At 37.0% G+C, this 23,323-nt stretch overlaps 1 long non-coding RNA gene across 1 annotated transcript in view; it reads left to right on the top strand.

The window, feature by feature from the left end:
* The first annotated feature begins 6,939 nt into the window (after nucleotides 1-6,939).
* The window catches only part of LOC134758657 (uncharacterized), a 122,491-nt gene continuing 106,107 nt past the window's right edge, over nucleotides 6,940-23,323 (top strand). Inside the window, exon 1 of the long non-coding RNA XR_010134093.1 lies at nucleotides 6,940-6,997. This is a non-coding gene — a long non-coding RNA (uncharacterized lncRNA). The remainder of the gene's footprint in view (nucleotides 6,998-23,323) is intronic.

Raw genomic sequence — 23,323 nt, 5'->3', positions numbered from 1 at the left:
AATAAATCACTTTTTGATAAAAAATGGCAATGTTTAGGGGTTTAGGCTAGCTCCTGAAGCACCTCAAACCTTCTTACGTACAGACAACGTTAGGAAAGGAGGCACTGAATGAGGCAAGCCCAGTGTACTGGGCTGTCAGCATTGCAGAGGTGAAGAGAGATCATAAGAACCAATCAACTTGGCACTGCTGACACGGAGAAGCTGAAAAATAGTTAAGTGACAAGTCAGTGCACTCGCTCGCTCTCGCTCGCTCTCGCTCGCTCTCTCGTTCTTGCTCGCTCTCGCTCTCTCTCTCTCTCTCTCGCTCGCTCGCTCTCGCTCTCTCTCGCTCACTCTGGAAGACGTCCTGATCACCACATCTGTCATAATTTGGAATGCAAGGTGAACTGAGTTAATGCCCATTCCCAGGACCTGAGTCCATTTAACAATTTGCACATGTGCGAAAACATAACATGATATGAATCACCCTTTTTTCAGCCCCCGCTCATAGCTTCAGCTATTTCCACACGGAGGGGAAGCTTGGGTCCAAGTATCTCTGTTTTGAAATGTGCACACCAAATCATTTTTCTTAAAGTAATATATTCTGACCTCAAGGTGCTATGATTTTTCCTGAAATATTCAAGTTACTTGGCACAAAAATAGTTTTCAGAGATGTCGATTTTTTACTAAAGAGGGAACATCACACTTTTTTTTATTTTGAGGCTACAATCCAAACTGTGGGGATATCTTGCCTAATAAATTAAATAGTATTTTGATACTTTTTACTTTTATAAGATGACTGTATGTTTTCTTTCTTCAGGAAGTAGGCATTGATCCCAGATTTGGCATATTTTTACCAATGAAAAAATTGATATGTTTGCACTACAATATTTCACTGCTATAACATTCTGATTTGTTGTTGCTTGGATACAAGTAGAAGGAAAACTGGTGGTGGGTCACACATATCTGCAGTTACTCGTAATGACAATAGTAGATGTTTAAATAAAAGGTAAACAGAATTATAGTTGAACTGACCTCAATAATCAAAATACTAATGACAAAGTAATAAAACAAGAAAATAAAGCCAAAGGGAAAGACAGTGAAGCTTAAGGGACAAAACTTTTAGAGTCAGTATTTTACTATATTCTATATTTCATTGATGACTTTTATTAAGCAAAGGGAGGAAGTCCATGCATAGTATTAGGCACATTTGCTTTCAAATTACCTGGTATCACCTGGGTTAGATTGCCATTTTCATTTCTTTGCAAATAGAAAGTAATGTTTTCAGATAATACTGACAGATAAAATCATTTAATCTGTACACTTTGGGGTCAATTCTAGGATGCATTGGCTGAAAGTCAATGAGGAAAATAGAAAAATATATAGTTTTAATAGAAAGGTTTGGTATGATGCAGTATATAGAAATGGTACTTGAAGGATACTAGACCAAGGAGATAGAAGTGGTAGTCAGTAGAACAGAAAAATTGGATTGCCAAACGTTTATATTAGCCAAGTTCAATAGAAAAACAAATTGAGAAAAGATAGCGGTAATTTGAAAATGTCAATATAAACTCATAACCTAAAGGAAATATTCTTCTTCTTTTCTGGAGTTACTCTGTTCACTGCAAGTACTCAATGGGAATTCTTTTTATGCCCCTTTTGACCCCAGTTTTCAGAATTACTATCATTTGCTAAGGCAACTATAACTCCTGGGAGAATAGCTAATACCATGTCTTGAGGCATAACTGATAAAGATGGACCTGAAATATTTTATTGTAAGAAAGCAAACATATTTTCAGAGATGTTTGGGGTTCGTTGAAAAGGGCAAAGAGGCCAGCATTTTTTAAAAGGCTGTTAGTGGCCCAGCTGTTAACATTTGAGCATCAGAAAGATAAAAATTATAGTCAATTGGAACAAGCTAAGATTGTTAAGGAGCTATATGTTCATGATTGTGCTGAAATAGGAAAACTAGCACACCATGTTCAAAAGTGTGTGTAATGTACTTCAGTTTCGAATATCACACACAGGAGAGGATATGTATTATGTAACCCAAATGACATGTATCCTACTTTGCAGTTTTAGTAAATCAAAGAACTATAAAATATGGAGATAGATTTTTTTAATAGAAAATGGAAATGCAGAAAGACATGCAAAAGATGTGGGAATTTTAAATAACGTATTTTGCTCTTCCCATGTTTTCTGTAACCAGATCATCAGGGCTCCTTTTTTGTGGACTGGTTAAATAACTTATCCTTTCGTGACCCAGCTGGTAAAATTGTGGTAGTCCTTTATGAGACAAAATATAATAGTTCCATAAAATGTCATGTGGTTGTTTGGAAATAAGAGTTTATATAGCAAACTGGGTCCAAGACCATGGCGTAGCTAGAATATAGCCTTCATGGAAGGTGGATGTCATTGTTGTCCCTTTTGTAGGAAAGAAGTAACTGCCTTTCATACGTCTCTATGAGGGTGTTGGAGCAGTGTTCCTAAACAACAGTCTCTAGTCACTGTAGCCTCAAGACTTTTTTTAGAGGCTTGCTGGTTTGTGCATGTGTTGTAGCTGAGACTCTTTACAGGCAGACTATATAGAAAATTACAGGATATTTTGGGAGGAGGAGTGTGGTGGGACAGGGATGGAATGCTTATTATTCTTTCCTATATTTTATTCCATGTGGAAGGAACAAAACTCTTGCTAGAACATTCCTGACTTCTCTTTATACTTCAATTATTCCTTGTCTGAGACAGGTAGAACAGGGATGAGTTTGCTAAGATCATACTATGGTTTGAATATGTTCCCCAAAGTTTATGTGTTGGAAACTCGATCCCCAATGTGTACGTGTTGGGAAGTAAAACCTAACAGGTGGTGTTTGGATCATGAGGGCACCACCCTAATGAATAGATTTATGCCATTATTGTGGAGGTGGGCTCATTATTGTGAGAGCGGGTTCCTTATATAAGGATGACTTTGACACCCTGTTGCTCTCTCTCTCTCTCTTTGCCCTTCCATTATGGAATGATGCAGTAAGAAGGCCTTCAAGATGGAGAAGCTAGCCTCTCCATCCTGACATCTCAGCCCCAAGAACTGTGAGGAAATAAATTCCTGTTTTTTTTAAATAAATTACCCAGTCTCAGGTATCCTGCTCTTGCAGCACAAAACAATCCCAGAAGTACAGCTGTTGCTATACCAAATAACTGAACATGAAGAAGCAGCTTTGGAGCTGGGTGATGGGTAGAGTCTAGAAGAGTTTGGAACAGTGTGCTAGGAAAAGCCTGCATTGCCATAGATGGAGCATTAGGGGTGATTCTGGTGAGATCTCAGAAGAAAAGAAAAGGTATAGGGAAAGTAAGGAACTTCTTAGAGATTACATAAGTGATTTGTCACCAGAATGTTGGTAGAAATATGGACCGTGAAGGCCATTCTGTTGAGGTATCAGATGGAAATGAGGAATAAATTATTGAAAACTGGAGTAAAGGCCATCCATATTACAAAATGCAAGGAGTTTGGCTGAATACCCAAGGGCTTTATGGAAAGAAGAATTTAAGAAGATAAACTAGGATATCTGGTGAGAGAAGTTCCTAAGTAAAACTGAAGGTGTTACGTGACTTCTTTCCACCACATAGAGTAAACTGTGAGAAGAGAGAAATGGTTGAAAGACAGAATTCATACTTAAAAGGGAAGGAGAATGTAAAAATTTGGAAAATTTGCATCCTAGCTATATATAGAAGAAAAAAAGCATGAAAGAATGCAGCTAAGCAAGCTTTGATAAAGGGATTACTAGAGCTAGAAGGAAGCCAGGTGCTATTCATCAAGACAATTCGAAGCTCTTCCAGGCTGCCCCTCCATCACAGGCTCAGCATGTTAGGACCTTGAGGGAAGGAAAGGCTCATTTCCCAGAGACTCTTCTGCATTCTGTTCCCCACATTCCAATGCAGTGCTCCTTGGCCACCCCAGTTATGGGGTCAAGAAGTCTCAGGTGTCGCTTGAGCTACCACTCCAGAATGTGCAAGAGGTAAACCCATGTAGCATCTATTTGGTGCTACTTCTGCAGGTGCAGATAATTCATAAACTTGGAGACAGAACTACCTAGATTTCAAGGAATGTATGGAATATCTTGGGGACCCAGGGAGAAACCTGCTTTGGGGGTGGAGTCACCCCAAGAGTCCACACTAGGGAAGTGGCCAGTGGAACTGTGGGGTAGGAGCCATGGAGAGAGAGAGTCTCCACTATGACAATGCCTAGTGAAGCTGTGGAGGTAGGGCTATCACTGAGACCCCAAAACTGTAGAGCTACCAGTGTGCAACACCAGCCTGGGAATGCTGCGAATAGGAGGCTCCAATTCGTGAAAGCTGCTTTGTAGGCACAGCCATGGGGGTGGGGCCAACTGAGGGCTAGGGAGTCCAGCCCCTGCCCCAGTGTGCTCAGAAGGTGGGGTATGGGGTCAAAATGATTATTCTAGAGCGTTAAGATTGAATGCTATTTGCTCTATTGGGTTTTGGACTTACTAGGAACCAGTGACCCTTTTTGTCCTATTTCTCCCTTTTGGAATGGGAATGTCTATTTTATATCTGTCCCACCATTGTATTTTGGAAACAGATGATGTATTTAATTTTATAGGCTCATGGCTGTGAGGAAATTTGCCTCAGGATGAATTGTACCTTAAGTCTCACCCATATCTGATCTCTATGAGACTTTGGACTTTAGATTTTTGAGTTCATGCTGGAAGAAGTTAAGACTTTGGGGCCATTTGAAGGAAGTAAATGCATTTTACATGTGAGAAGGACATGCATTTTGAGGACAAGAAGCAGAATTCTATGATTTTAATGTGTTCTCCAAAGTTTATACATTGGAATCTTGATCCTCAATGTGTCAGTGTTGGGAGGTGGGGCCTAACAGAAGGTGTTTGGGTCATGAGGGCACCACCTTTATGCATAGATTAATTCCATTATTGCAGGAATGGGTTTGTTATTTTGAGAATAGATTCTTTATAGAAGGATGTTTTGACCCCTCTTGCTCTCTCTCTCTCTGTCTTACTCTTTCTGGCCCTTTTGCCTTCTACCATGGGCTGACATAGCAAAAAGCAAAAAGGCCCTGACTAGATGCCAGCCCCTTAATATTGGACTTTCTGGCCTCTAAAACTATGGGGAAATAAATTTCTGTTCTTCATAAATTACCTAGTTTGTGGCATTTTGTGATAGCAGCACAAAACAGACTAAGACAGTTTAGGAGACAACAGGCATGAGAGGTCCAGCCTCCTCCTCTTGCATGCTACTCTGAAAAGCAGATTGCCAGTAAGGTTCAGGTGTTTTCTTTTTTTTCCTTTCTTTTCCTTGTTTTTTTTTTCTTTAAGATGGAGTTTTGTTCTGTCACCAGCCTACATGCAATAGCACAATCTTGGCTCACTGCAATCTCTGCCTCCTAGGTTCAAGTGATTCTCCTGCCTCAGCCTCCCGAGTAGCTGGGATTACAGGTGCCTGCCACACACACTGCTAATTTTTTGTATTTTTAGTAGAGACAGGGTTTCACCATGTTGGTCAGGCGAACTCCTGACCTCAGGTGATCCACTTGCCTTGGCCTCCCAAAGTGCTGATTTCCAGGTGTCAGCCACCGCATCCAGCCTGGTTCAGGTGTTTTCTGTTTCTTCAGGCTGCAAGTCTTGTCTGGGCTGCACCAACTCTCCCTCCTCATGGAGGAGGCCTGCTCCAGGCCAGCCTTGCCTGTCACTGCATGGGAGTCTAATTTTGTGATTCTGATTAGTAGAGATACTCTTTTAAAGGCAGAAATTATGTCCCACAGCCTACCTTTATCAGTGGTACAGGGGATAGCACATTTCAGCAACTATCATGTACTTTTCACATTTATCATTTCTGAAATTGCAAAACGTCTTCCAGCCCATGAAGTATTAGATTTTTTGAAATATAGTATTTTGGTCTCTGATCTGTCAATTCTGTGTCTTACTTATTTCACAATTTGTTCATATCCTGAGTAGGAAAGAAGGCTGCTACTTACTGAGCCCTGAAGATTTCAACATGCATGTAAAATCTGAGTAAAATTCTAATGAGAGAATGCAAAGTGTTAACATGTGGAATATTTTTATTCCTACCTAGAGAACACTTCAAAGTAGGAACTACATTTTAGCTTTCACATAGCAAGAAAGTTTGAATTTATTCTGACTTAGCAATGAAAACTACATTGGGAAACACTGGAAGAAATCAGACACAATTAGAAATAAGAAAAAGGAGTAGGTCTTATCTATGAGGTTTAAAAAGTATTCCTTGTCAATGAAATGCTTGGAGCTTATTGAAAGTATTCTTTGACAGAATGAATTGGAGAGTTGATATTTTATGTAGTTCTATGTATTTAATTGTAAAGCAATTATAAAAATATATGTTTTGAATATTAGCTTTAAAGTAATGTAGCAAAGTAATGTTAAAAAGAAAGGAGGCAAGAAGGACATGGAGAGAAAAACTGCAATATACTCTTTTTTAATGGAGAGATAATAAGAGTAAGAAGGTACTTTCAGAGATTGAGTCATGTTGAATTGGGAAAATTGACTACAAGTTAAATTCAGGAAAGGATTTGTTTTACAGACGGAATGAATATTAGTGGAGATTACAAAAATTAAAAATCATGAAGAAATTCAGGGAAACTATACAGATCAGCTCCCTCTTGAGTAAAAATAGAGAGAAAAAAATAATAATACAACAACCAAGAGCTGACATCAACGACAATCACTATCACCACCAGCAAACCACAGCAAAATAAGGACAGAAACCAGTCAGTAAGGGCAATAGGTTTACACTTTTGATGAAAACATTTTATTCATCAAAAAAACTGGGAAAGTTCTGGAAGATGAAGTTTTCAGTAGTGACTGCACTGGGAAGAATCCACAGGACTGTTGCCCTGGCAACAGGCTTCTTCCTCATGGTAATGCCATTACAGTGAAGAAAATCCATGCACACGTTAGTTAGAGGTGGTGTCACACATGGTGTCCGTAAACTCCTCTGAGCAGAAGTCCAGGTTGGTATTCAGGAAGAATTTGTGCCACAGACAGTGGGAGCAGTCATGAAGCAACAAAACTGAGTATGTATATAATGGCTAGCTTGAGTCCATATTATCTTCCATAGGCTCAGTCAAAATCACTACGTCCCTGTTCAATTACATTGTTTTACCTCTTCTACTTGCTAGCATGTATACCTGCAAAGAAACTTGAATTGTGAAAACAAGATTTTGGCTCATTCACTCCATTCAGGACCAGAGGGATGATCACAGTCTGCCTATTTTTTTTTCCCCCAGCAGGGCTGATTCTGCCGAAGAATTTGCTAAGGATAAGAGATTACACAGAGATATATTTTGCTTAACTTTGAGCTCCCAGGATGGATATGTTATGTATGTAATAGATAGTTAATGCATAGATAATGATGTGAATTAGCTGAGAGTAATTAGGGCAGGACTCTGAAGAATGGGCAACAGGTTTATATATTTGATAGAAGAGGAAGGGGATGGGGCAACACTTTATGTGTTTTCAGACACAAGGGCATCGATAACCTTGGAGGCAGAAAAAATATCACTGATGAGAGAGGAAGGAAAAATTTCACTTGAGTGAAAGGTATAAAGTACAGTCATGTGCTGCAATCAACAATGAACCGCATATACAACAGTGCCTCCATAAACTTGTAATACCGTATTTTGGCTGGGTGTACTTGCTCATGCCTGTAATCCTAGCACTTTGGAAGGCTGAACAGGGTGGATTACCTGAGGTCAGGAGTTTGAGACCAGCCTGGCCAACATGGCGAAACCCTATCTCTACTACAAATACAAAAATTAGCTGGGCATGGTAGTGGGCACCTGTAATCCCAGCTACTTGGGAGGCTGAGGCAGGAGAATTGCTTGAACCCAGGAGGCGGAGGATGCAGTGAGCCAAGATCACACCACTGCACTCTAGCATGGACAAGAGCTAAATTTTGTCTCAAAAATAAAAATAAAAACATACTTTTACTGTACCTTTCCTATGTTTAGATACACAGATGCCATTGTGTTAAAACTGCCTACAGTGTTTAGTAGAGTGACATGCTCTACAGGTTTGTTGCTTAGGAATAATAGCCTCTACCATATAGCCTAAATGTGTAGTAGGCTACACCATCTAGGTTTATGTAAGTACACTCTATCATATTGGCACAACAATGAAATTGCCCCACGATGCATTTCTCAGAATGTCTTCTTGTCCTAAGTGATGTATGACTGTTGTGTGCATTTAGCTCTGCCTACCTTGCTCTTTAATGAGGACCTGCTTACTCTGGTTGGGTCAATTTACTATGTTTAAATTATGTCATCTTTTTAGGGGAACAGGCGTATCAATAGTCAATGAGTTTTATTTAGACACGATTGTAGGCTCTCTAGGTTGAACAAAACAGGCAAGGCTATATTGTAGACAATGGAATTTGTAGGCAGATAATACTAGCATTATATAGCCTATTATATAATACTATTTTTGGGAAACATGAATTTTCGGCTAAATGGTCAAGTTTGTTTTGGGGCAAAACAAGTTATTAAGGAAAAAACTAGTAAGAAGGATGATTCTTATCCTCTGGAAACATAATTATATAGGAAAGATGTGGTCTTTTAGATGTTTTTTTCATCCTATAATGGTCTCTGATAGGTCTCTGGTAGGCCAGTTCCTTTCCCCTCACTTTGATGCTTTTCTGGCCACCAAGAAGTTTGGTCAGCAGGATTTAGAAAACACAACCTTTGCTGTAACAGGGTTTAAATCCTCCACAGGGTGATTTGTGAAGATGCTCAACTCTGAAATTGTTGGCATCCTAGAGAAACTGGAACTCTAATGTTGGCGAGAGGGGTAAAGGGCAAGTCAAATCGGATGAAAAACTGGAACCATGGAACTAGTATATGTGGGCACTTGGAAAACTGACAGTAGGGTGGGTATCAGCTAGTGGTGGCAGGATTAAATTTAGAGTCACTTAAATGTATAGAGTCAGTGATGCCTAAACTTTGCCATACAGTCCACGTGTTAGCATCTATGTCATTAAGAGTTTGTGTTCAAACAAAAAAATAAAACACAGAGAGATACTGCTTTGACTAGTTTAAGAAGAAAAAGAGTTTATTTTAAAAAAATTAGATTCACAGAATCTCCAATGAAGCCAGAGAACCTAGTTTGGAGAAAACTATGCAATAGAATCTACCATGAAGATTCAAAAGTATCTTCATAGAAGCAATTCTGATATTCCCAAAGTGGACATCATAATTACTTCTACAAAGATAACCTTGCAACCACCACTTTTGTGAAGCAGCTTTTGCCTATTTGTCAATTGTTTTATTTTTCTTTCTTTTCAAAATTTATTTGTAGGAATTCTTTAATATTGATATTAATGCTAAATTGATTTGATATTTGGGGAAATGTTTTCTCCCTATTGTTGTTTCGTTTTTTATTTTGAAAATAGTATCTATTTAGGCACCAATTACAATGAATCAAATTTGATAGTCATGTTTTCTATATCCTTATTGACTTTTTTCCTGCTATTTTTACCAATTACTGTATTTTACCAATTACAATAATTTATCAATTACTGAAAAAAAGTGTTAAATTCTATCATTCACTATGATTGTATATTTGTCTATTTCGCCTTGGACTTTGATCAATTTTATATATATATATATATTTAGTCTGTGTTATTGAATGCATACATACTTGTATTATGCAGAGAATATCTGTACAGTAGTAATGCATGTTGCTTTTTAAAATATATTTTATCTGATAATATACCAGTAACTGCACTAGTATTATTTTGGTCAAAATTTCAATAATTTCCTGATAACCTCCAGATTATAAAGTTCCCTGATTTTGTAAAAAAAAAAAAAAAAAAAAAATGCAGACCATTCAGTCACACGGTTTTGTTGGGATTATCAACTTGAGGGAACCACATAGAACTGAAGTTCTTGTGCAAAGCCTGCATCAAGCTACTTTCTTGTGGTTTGCCATCTGTGCCAAGAAATCTGCTAAGAATTTGTTTAGTGTTGTCTTTTCTTGCTGTTGAAAGCCTTTGGCCTTTCAAGAAATTATGTTACCCAAGTAGTTTTCATTAGCGCTTCTCTTTCTTGTCTAGAAGAAACAATGCAATTTGTCATTTACTTTTTTCAAGCAAAGATTATATTTTTAAAACACAACATTGAGTGAATTTTAATTGTATAGAAAAGTGAACTGATGTGTTAACATTATAAAGCTAGTTAATGCTAGAGTCAAGGGTAGAACTGAGCTCCAGCTTTAAGCCTGCACTCTCCAATATGCTACTCCTAACTTCCCAAGATCCAATATACTATTCATAACTTCCTAATATCAAATGATGAAAAAAATGGTGAAATTCACTTCCTGCATTTGATATCCTGCAATGAATACAGAATGTTAGCACATGTGAAGGAAGACATTTAGCATAGGAGGTAGCATATGGAACCTTTGAAAACATTATTTTGGGGTGGATTATGAATTAACCCTGGGTTTTCTTATTCTTAATTTACATATTTTAACATTGCCAGCATTTCATTTATATTTGGAATGTTTCATGAGTCTTCAAATATTGCTAGCATAATACATATCTGAGAAAAAGGATCATGCTTTTTAAATACTTCTTATCCTTCTTTTCTCTTATTGCTTTCAGAAAGTCAGATCTGAAAGTAACCTTTGTAAAGCTTGATGTACTGTCTCATGTCTTCTGTGTTTGTAAATCTAGTGAATCTGCCAAGTCTGTTCTAAGGTCATTTGAAATGACCTTAGAAGTTACTTTAAAAAAATAAAATAGTACAATGATTGAAAAAGAATAAAGTTATATAATTGAGGGTGATAGGTTAGAAAAGTCATTGTTCTTAAGCATTTATGAGGACTCTGATTTTCCACATATTTCAATTCCAGGCCACCTAATAAATAAATAGATTTTAATAAGCAAAAATGTGTTATAGGAATGGATAGATACATCTTGTTTCTCTAGCTAGAAAACTGTACACTAGAAAGGGTCATGAGTGTGAGAATATCAGATGGATTGGCTTTTAAAGCACTATAAAATATTAGTCTCAGTTTAAAAAGAAAAGATGCGTGCTTACTTAGCATTATATTGGCTCATGGTAGACACAGGCTAAAAGCAAATAGAAATCTTTAGCTTAAGGTATAATACTTGGAAATGTTTGCTTTCTTGTTAAGTTACGGAAGCTGACTATGGGAATTGAATGAATAAATGCATTTTTATCCTGTTAACTTGATTTCATATTTGTCTGCATAATTTATAATAATAACAAAAGAAAATGTCTAAAGAACTGAAGATCAAGTCAAACAAATATATATTAAGATGGATATTCTGCGTCTATGTGAACTATGTCAAAATATGAAAATATATAACATTTGTATAGAGAGATTATGGCTGTATTGTCACAAACATTAGAAACACATCTATGAATGTGAAAGAAGTTTCATTTTGCTATCATATTTTATAAAACATAGTTACTCTTTCTTTTCATAAAATAAAAATACTGTAATTTAAAATTTAGTTTTTAAAATATGAAATAATTCAAGTTTGTAAAAGTATTTGGCATTTTATGTAAGGAACTTATAAAAATAACACCTCAGGTTTATGTAGCCTGTTTTCTTCTCTAACTACAAGCATTTACCCAGAGTATTTTAAAATTTGCCCCTTAATCCAATGTCCCTTTCACTAGACAAATGTTTTCTAAAAATAAAAGTTTTAGGTGGACCAAAGGAAAGTTCAAATTTTCTCAAAGGACTTAAAAATTGTTTTCTTCACTAAAATATAAAGTCTTATAAGCTGGGGAGACTTAATTTATTATTCTAGTTTTAGCTATCTATAAGCATGCTTAAGAGAGAAATATCAGTGGACATTTTCTCAAGATATTTATATATATACATTTAGTTTCTGTCTTTAAAAATTGACACAGTAAAAAAATTGTGTAAAGCCTAATGTCTATTCTGAAGTTGTCGATATTTAAGGATCAGAATAATTGCATATTATAATTTTGGTCTCAAAAATTATTTACGGTCATGCACCACATAATATTTCAGTCAATGATAGACCACATATATGATGGTGGTCCCATAAGATTATAATACCATATTTTTATTGTGCTTTTTCTATGTTTAGATATATAAGAACCTACCATTGCCTACAGTATTCAGTACAGTAACACACTGTCCAGGTTTATAGCCTAGGAGCAATAGCTTATACCTTATAGCTTAGGTGTGTAGCAGACTGTACCATTGAGATTTGTGTAAGTATACTATATGATGTTGGCATAACATTGAAATTGCCCAATGATGCATTTTTCAGAACATATTTCTGTTGATTAGGGATGCATGGCCATAATACTCCTGAAGCCTATTAATATTATATGTCTAAGCACAACAGATAGTGAAAAAGCTGGGAGCAAATCTCAGGTTTTCTTATTTTTAATGCAATGCTTTCCCTAGTATGTATAATTTGTACCTAAATTGATGTGTATTTATGAATTTAATGCATTGGGATAATTGAGATGATTTGATTGAAAACTGATCCTCATCTATAGGAAAGATACACAAGAAAGTAGTCTTGCCAGAGTAAGAACTGACTAGATTAAAATACTTGAGCAGTACTTTTGGCTTCGAGATTATCGGCAGCTAAAGCAGAAAAAAAATTACATTGAATTACATAGTTGTTGTTTCTCCTAATAAAGAGAATTCATACATTCATCCATAGAGACAATTTATTTTCTTGCATGTAAACTCAGAGTAGAAGATGAGAAAAATGAGAAGTAACATTTTCAGGGCACCTACTGCTATCTTCCTGGGATTATATTGGCTACTCTGTCCATTCCATATTATTTAATATTCTCAAACATCCCACAATGTAAATATAATCACAGTCCTATCCATGAAGAAACTGAGCCTCACAGAGATTAAGTTAACTGCCAGTTACTCCCCATTAACCCATAGTTATTCCCATCACTAGTAAGCAACAAAGCTAAGATTTGAACTCTAGCTCATCTGAGGTGGGAAGGAGAGGAGTTAGGTCCTGCAAAATTTTTGCAAGAAGTCCTTTGTATATTCAATTTGTCCAAAAGTATTATCTAGTTAACAAAATACATTTATATATTAATATATATAATATTATTTTTAATGTTGTTTGGATTCCTGAAATTAATATTCTTTAAATACATTACTGATTTCTAGTAGCTTTTTTATATCATTGTACATTTTCACAGTCCAGGATATTCAACTTCCACTTACAATTAAAGTCACAAGGTGGTATGCTTCACCAAAGGAGTGCTCATAGATAAGAAACTATTCACAATCAATCAATTATTGATCATTTAGTGGACACCTATTGAACAGTACTGGGTGTTGTGGGGACCGTAGAATAAAGACTGTGTAAGACATTTTCTTAAGAAAACAAGTTTAATGTCAACTTGATGATATAGATAAAAAGGTAAAGATTAATATCATAAAACATGTAATCAGTATAAATTGTGTGGCACTTAGAAACTTAAGAAAAATGTGGGAAGGGAAGAGAACAGGATTTTTGGTTTCCAATCTGGCATTGAAGGAGTTTAGATGTCTCCACCCTGTCCTCCCAACAAGTAAAAAGCTAAACAAACTGAAAAATCAACAACTCTCCTTAGGGATTTTCAGAGAAGTGAGTTCAAAGGGCAAAATGATGCTCCAGAAAATGAAGAGACTGATGGATAAAGATAATCACAACTTACTAGAGCAGAAAACCACGAGCAGAAACTTAGGCAAGAATCATTGCAGGAATGGGAGTACCTGAAGTTTAAACGACGAATTGCTGCAGGATTAGTGTGGACAAATCTGAGAATTAAAAATTCCAGGAGAATCCAGTTGGATGGAGAGGGCTTTGAGGGAGTGGAACACTTTTGTGAGTTTTACCTCCTGGAGTACAACGAAGTTCTCACAGTGAATATTGGAGAAAACCCCTCTGCTGCTTCCAATAGGGCAAGGGGTAAAGTAACTATCTTGAAATACACAGGAGCACTGTTCTTAACAAGACCAGCCCTCAAGAGAAACTATTTTATCTGGGTTTTGGTTTTGTTTGTTTGTTTGTTTTAGAGCTTAGGGCTTAACCTACCTGGTGTGAAGAATAATACGCAATTCTCCAGACCCCTTTAGTAGCATCCTATCCCACCTAAGCAGGAAGAAAAGAAAGCAACTCAGAAGCACTGGGGAAAGTCACAGTCAAGAGGAACAGGGCCACCAAGAGACTGAGACCTTATAAGACTATAGAACGCCTCCCCTGCCCCACACATTTCCACCCATGTTATTAAAGGCCCATTTACTATAGTTCCTCTCACTCAGTAAATTATGTCCACCTTTCAATTTAAAAAATACAAGGCATAGTAAAGGCAAGAAAAAAATACTTTAAAGAGAATGAAGAGGCATCAGAACCAGAGAGGTATATGGCAGCAATGTTGGAAATATAAGATGAGAAAATTTTAAAAACTGTGATTTTAATGACAAAAGTAGACAACATGCAAGGACAGATGAATAATGGAATCAGAAAGATGGAACTTGTAAGAAAAAAAAGAAATGATAGAGATTTAAAACATTGTAACAGAAAATAAGAATGCCTTTGGCAGGCTTGTCAGTGGACTGGACACAGTTGAGGAAGAAAATAACTCTGAGCTCGAAGATGTGACAATAGAAACTAAACTTAAACTGAAAAGCAATGAGAACAAAGATTGAGAAAAATAGAACAAAATGTTCAAGAGCTGAAAACAGCAAAAAATGATATAAATATGCATAATGGTGATGCCAGAGAAGAAAAGGAGAAAGGAAAAGAAGTATTTGAAGCAATAACAACTGAGAGTTCCCTCCAATTGATGTCAAATACCAAACCAGAGATCCAGGAAGCTAGGAGAACACCAAGCAGGATAAATGACAGAAAAGCCTATCATATTGAAACTTCAAAAAGTCAAAGTTTAAGAATGTGAAAGAAGTCAGAGGAAAATAACACATTACCTACAGAAGTGCAAAAATAAGAATTATATCTGACTTGGCCTCAGAAATCATGCAAGCAAGAAGAAAGTGGAAGGAATTATTTGAAGTGTTCAGGGGTAAAATTGCTAACGTAGAATTCTGTACTCTGTGAAATTGTTCTTCAAATATGAAGAAGAAATAGGCTTTCTCAGATAAACACAAATTGAGGGAATTGATTGCCAGTAGATCTGCTTTGTAATAAATGTTTAAAAAAAAACCAGTTCTTTGGAGAGAAGAAAAATTATACAGATCACAAACTCAGATTGACATAAAAAGCATTAGAAAAGGAATAAATGAAGGTAAAATAAAAACTTTTATTTTTCTTAATTGATAAAACTGGTAACCATTCAATATAATAATAGCAATAATGTACTCTGTTATGTGTGTGTGTGTATGTATACATGCTGATATAGTTTGGATGATTGTCACCTCCAAATCTCACGTTGAAATGTGATTCCCAGTGTTGAAGGTGGGACCTGGTGGGAGGTGACTGAATCATCAGGGCAGATCCCCCATGAAGGTGTTTAGCACCATCCCCTTGGTGATATGTGAGTTCTCACTCAGTTCACATGAGATCTGGTTGTTTAAAGTGTGTGGTACCTACCTTTTCTCTCTCTCCTACTTTCACCGTATGATGTGCCCGCTCCAGTTCACCTTCCACCAAGATTGTAAGCCTCCTGAGGCCCTCATCAGAAGTTGAGCAAGTGCTAGTGCCCTGCTTGTGCAGCCTGCAGAACCACAATCCGATTAAACCTCTTTTCTTTATAATTTACCCAGTCTCAGGTATTTCTTCATAGAAATGCAAAAATGGCCTAACACAGAAAACTGGTACCAAGGAGAGGGGTGTTGCTATAAAGATACCTGAAGATGTGGAAGTGGTTTTGGAAATGAATAACAGGCAGAGGTTGAAAGAGTTTGGAGGTCTCAGAAGAAAACAGAAAGATGAGGGAAATTTTGGAACTTATGCAACTTAAGTGGTTATAACCAAACTGCTAATAAAAATACGGACAGTGAAGGCAAGGCTTACAAGGTCTCAGATAGAAATGAGGAAATTACTGGGAACTGGAAAAAAAGTCTCCCTTGTAATGCTTTAGCAAAGAACATGGCTGCGTTTTGTCCATGTCCTAGGTATCTGTGGAAGTTTCAACGTAACAGTGATGTGTTATGGTATCTGGCAGAGGAAATTTTTAAACAGAAAAGTTTTCAAGATGTGGCATGGCTGCTTCTAACTTCCTATGTTCAGATATGGGAGCAAAGAAATGACCTGAAGTTTGAGCTTATATTTTAAAGGGAAGCAAAGAGTACAAGATTGGAAAATCTGCAGCCTGACACGTGGCCGAGAAAGAAAAAGTGTTTTCAGGAGAGGAATACAACTGGTCTGCAGAGCAACCACTTGCAAGAGAGATTTGCATGACTAAAAGGAAGCCAAGTACTAATATCTAGAACAATGGGGAAAAAAAGCCTAGAAGGCATTTCAGAGATCTTCTAGGCATCATTCCCCTCTCCGCCCCCACACCCCATCAGAGTCCCAGAGGCCTAGGAGGAAAGAATGGTCTTGTGGGCCAGGCCCAAGGCCTTGTAGCCTCAGGACACAGATCCCCACATCCTGGCTGCTCTGGTTACACTAACAGCTTAAAGGTCTCCAGGTACAGCTTGGCTCACCACTCCAGAGGATGCAAGCTCTAAGCCTTGGTGGCTTCCACGTAGTGTTAAGCCTGCAGGTACTAAGAGTGCAAAAGTGAAGGAAGCATGGCAGCTTCCACCTAGTTTTCAGAGGATGTATGGAAACGCCTGGGTACCCAGGCAAGAAGGCTGCCACAGGGGTCTGGGGGTAGCCCACACAGAGATACTTTACTAGGGCAGTATTGAGAAGAAAAGCGGGGTTGGAGCCCCCACACAGAGTCCCCACTGGGGCACTGCCCAGTGCAGCTGTGGGAAAGGGGCCACTGCTCTCCAGACCTGAGAATGGTAGAACCACTAACAGCTAGCAATCTTAGCATGAAAAAGCCACAGTCATTCAACTTCAACCTATGAGAGCAGTCATGGGGGCTGCACCCTGCAATGCCACAGGGGCAGTTGCCCAGTTGCCCAAAACCTTTGGAGTTCATCCATGCACCAGTGTGACCTGGATGTGGGACATGGAGTCAAGGTGATTATTTTAGAGATTTAAGACTTAATGATTGCTCTGATGGGTTTAAGACTTGTATGGAGCCTGTTACCCCTTTATTTGACCTGTTTCTCCCTTTGGAACAGAAATGATTACCCCATGCCTGTACCATCATTCTATCTTGGAAGTACATAACTTGTCTTTGATTTCACAGGCTCAGAGGCAGAAGGACCTCATCTCCAGATGAGACTTTGAACTTTGGATTTAGGACTTTTGATTGAGTTGATGATGGAACAAGTTAAGACTCTGGGGAACTATTGAGAAGGGATGATTGTGTTTTGCATTGTGAGAAGGATATGAGATTTGGGGGGCAGGGGGAGGAATAATATAGTTTGTATGTTTGCCCCCTCCAAAGCTCATATTGAAATGTGATTCTTGATGTTAGAGGTGGGGCCTGGTGGGAGGAGATTGTATCATGAGGGTGGATCCCTCATGGAGGTATTAGCACCATCTTCTTGGTGATAAGTGAGCACCATCTTCTTGGTGATAAGTGAGTTCTTGCTCAGTTCATGTGAGATCTGGTTGTTTAAAAGTTTGTGACACCACCCCCCTCTCTCTCGTACCTACTCTCACCATGTGATGTGCCTGTTCCCACTTCACTTTCTGTCATGACTGTAAGCTTTCTGAGGCCCTCACCAGGAGCTGAACAGATATTGATACTGTGCTTGTAGAGGCTGTAGCACCATGGGCCAAATAAATCTCTTTTATTTATAAATTGCCCAGTCTCAGGTATTAAAAACAGCCTAACATACATACTCATGCATTGTTATGTACAAGTGAAAAGAATGGCAGCAATGACATAAAGCATTAGAGGAATTATGAGTATTTTGTTATAAATATGTACACTGCCTGTGAAGTGTTATAATACTATTTGAAAGTGGACTTGGAATAGTTTGAAATGTTGCAAAGTCTAGAGCAACCACCAATAAGAGTTTTACTCTAAAAAATAAAAAGAGGAAATATAATTGACATGCTAATAAAGGATAGAAAATGAAATCACATACAATCTCCAAATAAAACCACAAAAGACAGAAAAAGTGTGGAAGACAAAAATAGAAGCAAAGACCAAGGCGACAAATAGAAAACAGTAACAAATACAAAGGTCATCAATCCAACCATATGAATATCACTTTAAATGTGAATAGTTTAAATTCACCAATTAAAAGAGATTGCCAGAGTGTGTCAAAAAACAACATTCAACTATATGTTTTCTACACTTTTAACATAAAGACACATATAGATTAAAATGGAGGAATGTAGTAAGATATGCTAATACTACTTTTTCAAAATTGGGAGTATTTTATGAAATATATTAGTTTCAGACAGAAGATACTTCCAGGCAAGGAAAGTTCTTAGAAAAACAAGGGACATTACATAATGATAAGGGGTTCGTGCTCCAAGAAGACATAATATATAATAATCCTTAATATTTATGTGACTAACAACAGAGCATCAAAATGGGTGAGGAAAAACATAACTGCAAAGAGAAACAGATGAATCTACCATTTCAGTTGGAGACTTTAACAGCCCTTTCTCTGAAACATACAGATCCAGCAGGGAGAAAATCAGTGACATAGTTGAACCCAACACCACCATCAATCAACTGAATATAATTGACGTCATTAGACTACTTCAACCAACAGAAGTATATTACGCATTCTTCTCAAGCTTACGTGGAACATTCACCAAGAGAGAACACATTCTGGACATAAAACACACCTTAACAAATTGAAAATAATAGAAATCATACAATCTCTGCTGTCACACCACAATGGTAGTAAACTAAACCAATAACAGAAACATAGCTGGAAAATCCCCCAATACTTGGAGATTAAACAATAACATACTTGTTAATAACTCATGAGTCAAAGAAGAAATACTAAGAGAAATTTAAAAATATTTTGAAGTATTTGACAACTTATCAAAATTTGTGGGATACAGCAAAAGCAGGGCTTTGAGGGAAATGTATAGCGTTGAATGACATGTATTAGAAAAGAAAGATATAAAGTCAGTAGTCTAAGGAAACTAGAAAAAGAAGGGCAAATTAAATTCAAAGTAAGAAAACTGATAAAAATTAGAGCAGAAATCAATGAAATTGAAAACAAGAAATTAAGAAAATCAACAAAATCTTTAACTGGTTCTTTGAAAACATCAGTAAAGTTTGTAAGCCTCTAGACATGCTAAGAAAAAAGAGAAGACACAAATTACTAATATCAGAAATGAAAGAGGTACACCACTACAGATGCTATGGACATGAAAAGGATAATAAAAGAATATTATGAACAACTTAATGCCTACAAATTTGGTAACCTAGATGAAATGAATTATTTTTTAGAGGTACACAACCTGCCAAAATTCACACAAGAATCAATAGGCAATATGTTTAGGCCTATTTTTATTAAATGGAATTTATTTAATAAATGGAATCAATATTTAATAACCTTCCAAAACAGAAAGCTCCAGGCCAGACAGTTTAATTCTACCATTTATGGGAGAAATTGCGGAAATTTAAGCAAAACGACATACAGCAGGTCTTCAGATAACATCATTTTGTTCAATGTTGTTTAGTTATAATATTGATGAGAATAAAATGGTCTTATTATACATCATTTTGTTTAAAGTCACATTTTCCAAGCACGTATTGATGATAGGTGTTTAGTGAGGACTTACTGTATGCCAATTCTTTACAATCTCTTTTAGAAGACAGAAGAAATACTTCCTAACTCATTTTATGAGGCCAGCGTTGGCCTAATACTGAACCCAGATAAAGACATTACAAGAAAATAAAATTACAGCCCATCTCTCATGAACATAAATGGGAAAAAATCCATATCAAAATATGTATAAAATGTATAAAAAGAATTATACATCATGACCAAGTGGGATTTATTCCAGGTGTGCAAAGCCAGTCCAGTTTATGAAAATCAAAGAAATCCATAACATCAAGAAGATAAGAAAAATCACATGATCATGAAATACGTTGGACTTCGTCAAGTGCAAAAGCATTCATCCAACACATTTTCATAATAAAAACTCTTAGTAAACTAGGAATAAAAGACAACTTTGTCAACTGAATATACATCATCTACAAAAACCCTGCAGCCAACATTATACTTAATGGTGAGAAACCGGATTTCCTAATTAGTTGAGGAAAAAGGTAAGGATGTCCTCTTTCAACACTGCTTTCACCGTCATACTAGAAATCCTAGCTAATGCAATAAGACAGAAAAAAGTAAACTGTACATTGTTTGACAATAGAATTCCTAACTCATGCAATAAAACAGAAAATAATGTGTTATTTGGGAAAGAAGGTATAAAACTTTCTTTGTCCACAGATAATTTGATTATGAAGAAATCTGAAAAAAAAAAGATTTAAAACAACCTCCTGGAACTAATTAGTGATTTTAGCAGTGTTGCAGAATACAAAGTTAATGTGCAAAAGTCAAGCATCTTTCTATTTACCAATAATGAACAAGTGGAATATAAAATTAGTTCCCTGCAAAACAGAGCACTTAATTATAAAGCTAACAAAACATATATCAAGTCCAAATAAAAACTATACAACTCTAATGAAGACATTAAAGAAGTAAATAAATGAGACATTCCACAATCATGCATAGGAAGACATTCAGTATTATCAAGATGTCAGTTCTTCCCAATTTGATCTATAAATTCAACACAATACTAATCAAACCCCACAAATATTTTGTGGATATTGAAATTGATTCAAAAATGTATATGGAGACGTTGAAAATGCAGAAAATAGCTAACCGAATATTGGAGAGGAACAAAGTCAGAAGACTGACATTACCTAACTTAAAGATTTTGAAGCTACAGTAATCAAGACAGTGTGGTGTTGGGGGAAAAAAAAAGACAAAAAGACAAATATATCAATGGATAGAGAGCTCGGAAATAGACCCACAATGAAATGTAGACAATTGATCATTGATAAAGGGGCAAAGGCAATTCAGTGGAGAATTGGTAGTCTTTTCAACAATAGATGTGGGAACAACTGGGCATCCACACACAAAATCAGTCTAGACACAGACCTTGCACCCTTCACAAAAATTATCTCAAAATGGTTTATAGACTTAAATGTAACACACAAAACTGTAAAACTCCTAGGAGATAACATAAAACCTCAATGACCTTGGATATGGAATAGCTTTTTAGATACAGCACCACAGGCATGATCCATGAAAAAAAAATTGATAAACTGGACTTTGTTAAAATAGAAAACTTTCACTCTGCTAAAGACAATATAAGTCTATGGAGAATGCTCCACAGATAGGGAGAAAATATGTGTAAAAGGCATATCTGATAAAGGACTGTTCAAAATGTTCAAAGAACCCTTAAAACTCAACAATAAGCGAATGAACAGCCTGATTAAAAAATGAGCAAAAACCCCTTAACACTTCACCAGAGAAGTTATACCGATGGTGTATTTGTCCATTTTCATGCCACTGATAAAGACATACCCAAGACTGGGAAGAAAAAAAGGTTTAGTTGGACTTACAGTTCCACATGGCTGCAGAGGCCTCAGAATCATGGCAGGTGAAAGGCACTTCTGACATGGCAGCAGCAAGAGAAAATGAGGAAGAAACAAAAGCAGAAACCCCTGATAAACCCATCAGATCTTGTGAGACTTATTCATTATCACAAGAATAGCATGGGAAAGACTGGCCCCCATGATTCCGTTACTTCCCCCTGAGTCTGGGAATTCTGGGAGACACAATTCAAGTTGAGTTTTGGGTGGGAACACAGCCAAACTGTATCAGCTGGCAAGTAAGCATATGAAAAGGTGTTCAACATTATATGTCATGAGAGAATTGCAAATTACAATGAGAAACCACTATATGTCTATTACATTAGCCAAATTCCTTTTTTTTAAATTATACTTTAAGTTCCAAGGCACATGTGCACAACATGCAGGTTTGTTACATATGTATACATGTGCCATGTTGGTGTGCTGCACCCATTAACTCGTCATTTACATTAGGTATATCCCCTAATGCTATCCCTCCCCACTCCCCCCACCCCACAACAGGCCCAGGTGTGTGATGTTCCCCTTCCTGTGTCCATGTGTTCTCATTGTTCAATTCCCACCTTTGAGTGAGAACATGCGGTGTTTGGTTTTTTGTCTTTGCGATAATTTGCTGAGGATGACAGTTTCCAGCTCCATCTGTGTGCCTGCGAAGGACATGAACTCATCCTTTTTTTGGCTGCATAGTATTCCATGGTGTATATATGGCACATTTTCTTATTCCAGTCTATCACTGATGGACATTTGGGTTGGTTCCAAGTCTTTGCTGTTGTGAATAGTGCTGCAATAAACATATGTGTGCATGTGTCTTTATAGTAGAATGATTTATAATCCTTTGGATATATACCCAGTAATGGGATGGCTGGGTCAAATGGTATTTCTAGTTCTAGATTCTTGAGGAATCACCACACTGACTTCCACAATGGTTGAACTAGTTTAAAGTCCCACCAACAGTGTAAAAGTGTTCCTATTTCTCCACATCCTTTCCAGCACCTGTTGTTTCCTGACTTTTTAATGATCACCACTCTAACTGGTGTGAGACGGTATCTCATTGTGGTTTTGATTTGCATTTCTCTGATGGCCAGTGATGAGCATTTTTTCATGTGTCTTTTGGCTGCATAAATGTCTTCTTTTGAGAAGTGTCTGGTCATATCCTTCGCCCACTTGTTGGGGTTGTTTGTTTTTTTCTTGTAAATTTGTTTGAGTTCTTTGTAGATTCTGGATAGTAGCCCTTTGTCAGATGAGTAGATTGCAAAAATTTTCTCCCATTCTGTAGTTTGCCTGTTCACTCTGATGGTAGTTTCCTTTGCTGTGCAGAAGCTCTTTAGTTTAATTAGATCCCATTTGTCAATTTTGGCTTTTGTTGCCATTGCTTTTGGTGTTTTAGACATGAGGTCCTTGCCCATGCCTATGTCCTGAATGGTATTGCCTAGGTTTTCTTCTAGGGTGTTTATGATTTTAGGTCTAACATGTAAGTCTTTAATCCATCTTGAATTAATTTTTGTATAAGGTGTAAGGAAGGGATCCAGTTTCAGCTTTCTACATATGGCTAGCCTTTTTTCCCAGCACCATTTATTAAATACAGAATCTTTTCCC

The sequence above is a fragment of the Gorilla gorilla genome, chromosome 5, assembly GCF_029281585.2.
Source record: "Gorilla gorilla gorilla isolate KB3781 chromosome 5, NHGRI_mGorGor1-v2.1_pri, whole genome shotgun sequence".
Classification (NCBI taxonomy): Eukaryota; Metazoa; Chordata; class Mammalia; order Primates; family Hominidae; genus Gorilla; species Gorilla gorilla.
The sequence above is the reverse complement of the archived record's forward strand: the minus strand, read 5'-3'. Positions and strand labels throughout refer to the sequence as shown.